A 7,658-nucleotide genomic window follows, 5' to 3' on the forward strand; every position below is an offset into this window, starting at 1 on the left:
AATACTTTGAAGCTTACAAAATGTTCTCATATCCCATATAATCTTTGAAACAATCCTGTGAGTTAGAGTATCATAAACCTACTTTTAAGGCTCAAGAGGTAAAATGATATACCCAAAGATCACTCTGCCAAAAGGTGAAAAAAGCAGTATCTAAATTCAAATCTTAAACTCCTATGTTTAAAATCAGGTGCTCATTTCATTTACTTATTTAGCAAAGAAACCCAAACAATAAACACGTTCAACAAACTTGGTTTCCAGGCAACAATAACAGTAACAATTTATTTGGTTTACAATATATATGCTACTCGGGAGGTTTCACATCTTTTCTTTTGCTTTACACAACAGCCCTACAAGTAGTTGGACAAATACTCTCATACCTGTTTAGTTGATAAGAAGTCTGAACTCCAATGGGACTAGGTGACATTCCCCAGGCTTTTTCAAAGTTAGTCAGCGACAAACCTAAATTCTTGATTCTTTGGTCTATCCATCCCCTTTGTTAGCCAATATCTTGATATACTTAAAAGGCTCCACAGTTACTAGAGAGTTAACTCACTCTTGAGAAATCAGTAAAGATAAATAGAAATAATTAGCTCATGTCTAGACAGCTCTAGACTTGTCTCAATGGCAGTAAAGGGACTCTTATGCAGTCCCTTTTGTACTAAGTCCTCAGGGGAGTGTCTAAAACAGACCTGTCTTATCTCTGGTTATTTATTCAGAGTAGCTTCACGTTGAGTATTAGACGCATTTCTACTTGAATGAGAAGTCCTATACCATTAGTCTAGGGTAAATTTAAATGGCTCGTCTTTTAGGGGATGTACTTTGAGCTTCGTGAATTTATACATTTTCTTCAATTGAACTTTGAGCCTGGAATTTGAGTATTTCTTCCCTTCTGCCTAATTACACGTATTCCTCCAACTTACTTGCTCACTTCTATGCTTGCATATACAAGCAAATATACACATGACTTGACATAGTCATCCCTTGTACACACAAGCTTTATTTAGATACACATACACACACATATACATGCACACACACATTTTTTGCTTTTACTCCCCTTTCCCAACAGGAGGACACATATGGACACATAAGACATACACATAACCCTTGGGACAATGTCTTTCCTTCTGCTTATACCGTACCCTACACTCCTTTAATTAAACACACACATTCACTTGTACACACATACAAAATGCCAAGTTCCACAATAATTAAGAGTCACATCAACTTCCAGGTCCTAAAGGTGTCTGGTAAATTCTTTAAACTTTACCCTTGGGACTGAGATTGCTGCTTGGGCAAGAGAAGAGGGAGGATTTTCAGACGAGAGTAGGAGGAATAGGACAGCACAATCACAATGAAAGATGGAAACTTCCATTTCAATGAAGTCAGAGACAATACAACAGTTCCAAGTGAGGTCACTTATCCACAAATATCTTCCTGACTCAGATGTCACAATATTTAGAGAATTTCTCTCCCTCAACAAAATGAGTTTGGACATCCTCAGGGTCCTCTTTCACCCCAGAAAAAGTCCACATGGAATAGAGGAAAGATCATGGAACACCGGAGACAGAGACCTAAGTTTGCACCAAAATCTTCCTCTTAAATTCTCTGAGCTTCAGTTTCCTTCTTTGTAAAAAAGAGATTATCATACTCACCACTTGTTGTAGTGAGAATTAAAGGTGACAACATATATAAAGTACGCATCGAAGTTTCTGACACATAGTAGGCTCTCAATTATTGATAAGATAAATGTTGTATTATATTCTAGAGAACACATGATATGTTACACAAAGCCAATTTGCCTAAGGGGTAATTATGGGGTGCTTTACAAAGAAATATATTTCTGCTGAATTCTTCATTGTAACTTTTAAAAAATTGGGAGGAAAAAAGCAAAGTTTTGATTCTTGATAAAAATTAGTCAAGGATTTAAGAATTCTTTGCATGAGGCTTTGATTTCCAAACAGCTAGAAGAAAAGATTTTTGCTTTGCTGGGAGAAGTTCAACTTAACCATGTAAGTTTTTATTTGGGGGGCGAGGAAGCCCAGATTTCTCAGCAAAGATAGCAAATGGGAACCAGAAATCTGGAGATGTGAGCTTTTTTCCAAAAGGGTGGTAATCTGAAACTAGGTGAGGGTGGAAAGAATATTCACAAGGCAAATTTGAGAGTGCCAACAAATAGCATGTGACTATAATTTCAGAATGTATGTCCTCAATAGTTTTTATGTTGCCTGTTGAAAAATAATAAAAAGATGCCCCAAAGGTCAGTTGATAACTTGACCGATCTATACATCAGACCACAAGGTAGTGAAGTCTCTGTGATACAGTGAGAAATAAATTGGACTTGGAATCAGATGCTTGGGAAATTTATGTCAGACTAAGTTTCCTCATCTATTAAATGTACTTATTATTAGTATTCATCTAATATTTCCTAAGGATTAAATGAGATATTGCATATAAAATGCTTGGAACAAGACTTAGAACCCCTAGTAATGCTAGTTGTTATTATTTTTATCCACTTCATAGATTTACTGTAAGGAAAAAATAAATACACTGTAAAATATTTTTAGTTCTACGAAGCATATTTAATATAAGCTAGATGTATTTAGAGTAGAGGGAGGGGCTCCCAACTCAAACGTTCACTTTCATCCAAGCAGATCTCTCTAACATTTCTAATTTTATGTTGCATTTAAGGAATGAGAATGTTGGCTATGCTCCTCCTTCTACTCTTCTGTCCACTCCTGTCGCTATCACCCAGCTCCACTGTGCTTCATTAGAGAGGACCACGCCCAGCACACCTCCACAGATTGTCAAAACGAGACATGATTTTACCCAGAAACTGCTTAGCAGAGATAGCTGCAAAGTATTTGTGCTCATCTGTCAGGCTTATTGGCCAAACACGGTCATCCTACAAAACCATAATAAAACATAAAATAGACATTTAATAAAGCTGTAAAAGTTATATAGCTCATAATAGGCAACCATATAAAAGCATGTAGCTTAGCTCTCAGTCATTAACTTTCATTAGGCCTTGGAGGGAAACCTAAGCCATTCTTCTAAACTGCTCAACTTACAGTGCAGAATTGAATCAAGGGTATTGTTCTCAGGACTCTTTCCACTTTGAAGCCAAGGGATTTCACAACTGTTTTGTCGACTTGAATCTAAGATGATCAGATTCCTCTCACCAAGGTAAAATTATTTTACAGAAAGATTTATTAAATCTCTTGGTTCGAGGTGAGAACGGGATTTTTTTTTTTTTGCTTATTTCGCTAAATGTGATATTAGACGAGAAGTGGATATTGCTTTTGGCTTCCCAACTTCACTTCTCCTTCCCAACTATTTTCTTTCAGAAAGAGTCCAGTATATGGATTGTTAGAGGTTTGGGCTATCCCAAAGGCCTCACCTTTCCCCCAGACAATGATAGAGCATGCGACAGAGCTCCACTAATCAGATCTTTCCTCCCAGGACTTTTGTGAATCTGATCAGAGTCACAGCAACAGAAGGGACATAGGGATTAAAGCGTGGTGCTCACTGGTCATCTCATTCCACAACGACGTCCTGAGGGGTCTGTTTAATAGTTCCTGCTGTCCAACCCCATAGACTTGGCTCAGATTCCTCTCCTCATTAGAGTCCAATTCTCTAGTCCTCTCTTTGATTTTGTAAGCACTCTATGTCCTGCTAATACATTCTTTTTCTGCGCAAGCACTTTAGAGTTGTTTATCATTACTTACACCAAAGGAGCCTAACTGCTACAGAGTATCAAGTAATAATTGTCATTGATTCCTATTAATTTTCAAGAAAAGCAAGACACATGGTGCAGGAAAATACCATGATAAGTAAGAATTACACAATGATAATTTGTAACCATGTCACCATTTTCCTCATCAAAAAAAAAAAAATTAAAGTTTGTCTATTATAAATTATACCTAAAAGAAATTAAATAATCAAATGGCAGCTGAAATACAGAAAGTATTCAACAAAAGCAAAAGCCTAAAACTCATATCAAAAAATTTAGCTGAGAAGGTATAGACAAGAAGTTTCTATTTCACACAAATGATTTTATATCCCCTAATAGCTGAGAACTTCATATAAATATTTGCCTAATGGCCTGAAAGGCACTGAGAAGTAATGGAATCCCTGTGAGTTGAAACCTTATAGATTACAGTTGGTGGCTCCAAATTTTTTGAGGTTAAGAGGATTTATGATTTATAAAAGACTAGTATTGTTAGCCCTTGCATAAAACAGCTACATCTTACAGGCTCATTTTTACCAGGAGCAACTCCCTGGAGCCAAAATGATATACAAAATGGAATGCCAGCTTCCATACTTTATTCAAATCCCTTCGCCTTTCAATCCAAGTTATCTTAAGTGAAAAAAATCAGTTAGAAACTTGGGAAGTAAATTGGTATTGAATACAATTCTATCAGATTCTTTCCTTTTCCCTAAATCTTACTCACCGAAGAAATCTTAATTAAGAAGGTAGGGAATTGGTCTAAATGCATATGTGATGTATTAAATATCTGACAGACCGTTTGCACGCTGACCTCTCCAGTGAGCCAGGATTGGGTGCAAGCCTGTAACTAGGCTCAAGGGCAGTTGAAGCCATCACCACCGAATAATGGCTGCTGTCTTTTTAAAACTCTCAGAGGTTCGCATTGTAGATTTCCTTCCAGTTTCCAGTGGTATGAGAGACACCGCCAGTATAAATCTTGTTGTCACAAAAGAACAAGTTATAGTATATATTCAACCGCACACACACAAAAAACTTTCAAATAACATTAACTTAAACCCACAAAACCAAGGAGAGTCAGAAGCAAAGCTGAAACTCTGTCCTTAAGTCACCCCCATTGTGTTTAGATCTTGAAGAATACCGAACTCATCACAAGTATCATCAGGGCTGTGTCTACACAATATTGAGACAATAGTCAGATTGGTTTAAAAAAAAAAAAAAAAACAGAAAAGAAAGGAAAAATCTCACAGTTCAAGTTAGGCTGACAAAGAAAATACAGACCAGTCTCCTTTTGTGAATTCCCTGTCCAACCCCCACAGAGTATCAAATGCTGAAGGAAAGGGAAGATGAAGCTTGGTGCAACTTGTCGATTTCTTCCCGAGCATCATGGGTTCTAAGCAAAGGTTTTTATAGAACGACTTTAACTATTGCTCAGCTTAACAATGTATACTTTCTCTTGATTCATGAACAAAATCTTTTATTTTTCCAGGGTCACTTGATCTAAATCATTAGGAGTTCTGGCTATCTGTGGGAATTCGAAGAACTACAAACACTATCAAATATGAGATAGGAATGCTGTTTGTAAAGCAGGAAAGCTTAGTGGTTAAGGCCCTGAGCTTTATAGCCAGAGAGACTCAGCAGTCCTTACCAACTGTATGACCTGGAGCAGGAAGCTTGCCTCCCTGAGTGGTGGATATAAAATAAATAAAGTAACACCTACCTTACAGGGCTGCCATGGAGGATTAAATGAGATATTTGTGAAGCCCTTTGCCTGGAGTATAATAAACCTTCCATGAATGGTACCTACATCGGTGAGCATCAAACATTTTCAAAGATGAAAAATAAGACAAGGCCTCTTTAAGATCAACATTGGAGGATGCTGAAGGTTTCTAGAGGCAGAAAGAATTTGCTTTCATCACATGGAAAGTAAATTTCACACAGGGAAAAGGCTGCAAAAGTGAATCATTCATTCCACAAATATGTTAGCTATGTGCCAGGCATTGGGGAATTTGAAGACGAACAAGATGGAAATAGTCCCTACCCTCTAGAAAATAACAGACAAGAGGGCATGGAGATACAGAAATGGACAATTACAACAAGGCGTCTGGTCAGAGTCTCACCTCTTCCATACAGTGCCCTGGTGCCCCCCACCCCCATTCCACCAGAAACCACACCACGGCCCTGACCAGTGCTCACATCCCACTTCCTATCAATCTAAGGACAGGACTTGAAATCTGTGACCCGGGTCTTCCTGAGTCACAAGAACTTCTTAAGATGAGCAAACAGCTTCCAGACAATGACTGTGTCCCCTCGAAATTCATATGTTGAAGTCCTAACTCCTGATATCTCAGAATGTGACTGTATTTGAAGATAGGAACTTTACAGAGAAGACTAAGTTAAAATGAGGCCATTAGGATTGGCCTTAATCCAATCTGACTGGTGGCTTTGTAAGAAGAGGAATTGGACACACACAAAAAAAGACGCTACGGATGCACATACACAAAAGGCCATGTGAGGACACTGACAGAAGGCTGTCATCCGCAAGACAAGGAGAAAGGCCTCAGGAGAAACCAAACTTGCCAACACCTTAATCTTGGACTTTTAGCCTCCAGAACTATGAGAAAATAAAACTCTGTCATTTAAGCCACCCAGTCTGTGCTATTTTGTTGTGGCTGCCCTAGCAGACTAATGCAGTTGCTCTTCTTAGTGAACGAGGAATTCAAGAGAAATAGGAGCCTTTGTGCCCTAGAGGAAATAGAAGTGTATTGAGTGAATGACAGAGGGTGTTGATGGTGATTTTGAAGGCACATGATGCCCAGTGAAACTGCCCATCTCTCCGAAATGGTTTGCTTGACAATGGTGTTGCCCAACATCAGTTTTAGCCACCCAAGCACCCACTCTCCCATAATTACTGACAATTAGTTGGAATATTTTCCTAGTCAAGTGAGCCCAGCCAGGAGACTGCACAGAATAATGGCTTATATTTCATTGACCACATACTATATAGCAGCCATTATTCTAAGCACTTTAAATGTATTGACAAATTTCATCTTCACCACAGCTTATATATTAGTTTCCTAGGGCTGCCGTAACAAATCACAACAAAGCAGGTGCCTTAAAGCGATATAAACGTATTCTCTCACAGTTCTAAAGTCCAGAGGTGAGACTATAGGCTAGAAGTCCAAAAGGTGTCGGCAGAGCCATGCTCCTTCTGCTATCTGTAGGGGAGAATCCTTCCTTGCCTCTTCCAGCTTTTGGTGGTTGCTGATAATTCTTAGTGACCTACTCTTAACTTAACCAATTACATCTACAAAGATACTACTTCCAAATGAGGGTACATTTTGAGGTTCCAGGTGAACGTAAATTTGGGGGGACACTACTCTGGCCAGTAGATAAATGCTGTCATTGTTACATCAGTTTTAGAAATGAAATAACCTGGGCATGGAGATGAAATAACTTTCCAGGTTTGCCCAGATAATCAATGACAGAACCAAGATACAGCTCCAAAGCCCATATTCTTAACTGCTACACTCTGCTACCTCTCAAAACATATTTTCTAAATGAAGAAATAAAATAATCCTAAATGGTTAAATGCCAGCATGCTCGATTGTGTTGCCTTAATTTCATTCCTTGCAAGTAATATCTCTGCTTTGCTTCTACTTTCTCCCTTCTCAAGTCCACCCTCCATGTAACCATTAGATGTGTCTTTTCAGAACACAGATCTGATCACTTTTCTGCAGTTCTTAAAAATTCAAATTCCTAACTTAGCGAGGCAGCCAATATCCTTCACCCATCTTAAAAGCTCCATGTGGATAGGAATTGTATCCATTTTTGCTCACCATTGTATCCTTAAGAACAAACACAGGTCCCTAGTACACAGTAGACCTTCAAACAAGTAACTAGAGGAATCGATGAATGAATAAATGAATGA

The 7,658-nt window shown here is 38.3% G+C and overlaps 1 long non-coding RNA gene across 2 annotated transcripts in view; it reads right to left on the minus strand.

Moving 5' to 3' along the window:
* Positions 1-5,882, minus strand: part of LOC120614956 (uncharacterized) — a 59,283-nt gene extending 53,401 nt beyond the window's left edge. For both annotated transcript variants that reach the window (XR_005656156.1, XR_005656155.1), the window contains exon 1: positions 5,448-5,882. This is a non-coding gene — a long non-coding RNA (uncharacterized LOC120614956). The remainder of the gene's footprint in view (positions 1-5,447) is intronic.
* Between the last annotated feature and the right edge of the window lie 1,776 nt (positions 5,883-7,658).

This window comes from Pteropus medius, unplaced genomic scaffold (assembly GCF_902729225.1).
Source record: "Pteropus medius unplaced genomic scaffold, Ma_sr-lr_union100, whole genome shotgun sequence".
Lineage (NCBI taxonomy): Eukaryota > Metazoa > Chordata > Mammalia > Chiroptera > Pteropodidae > Pteropus > Pteropus medius.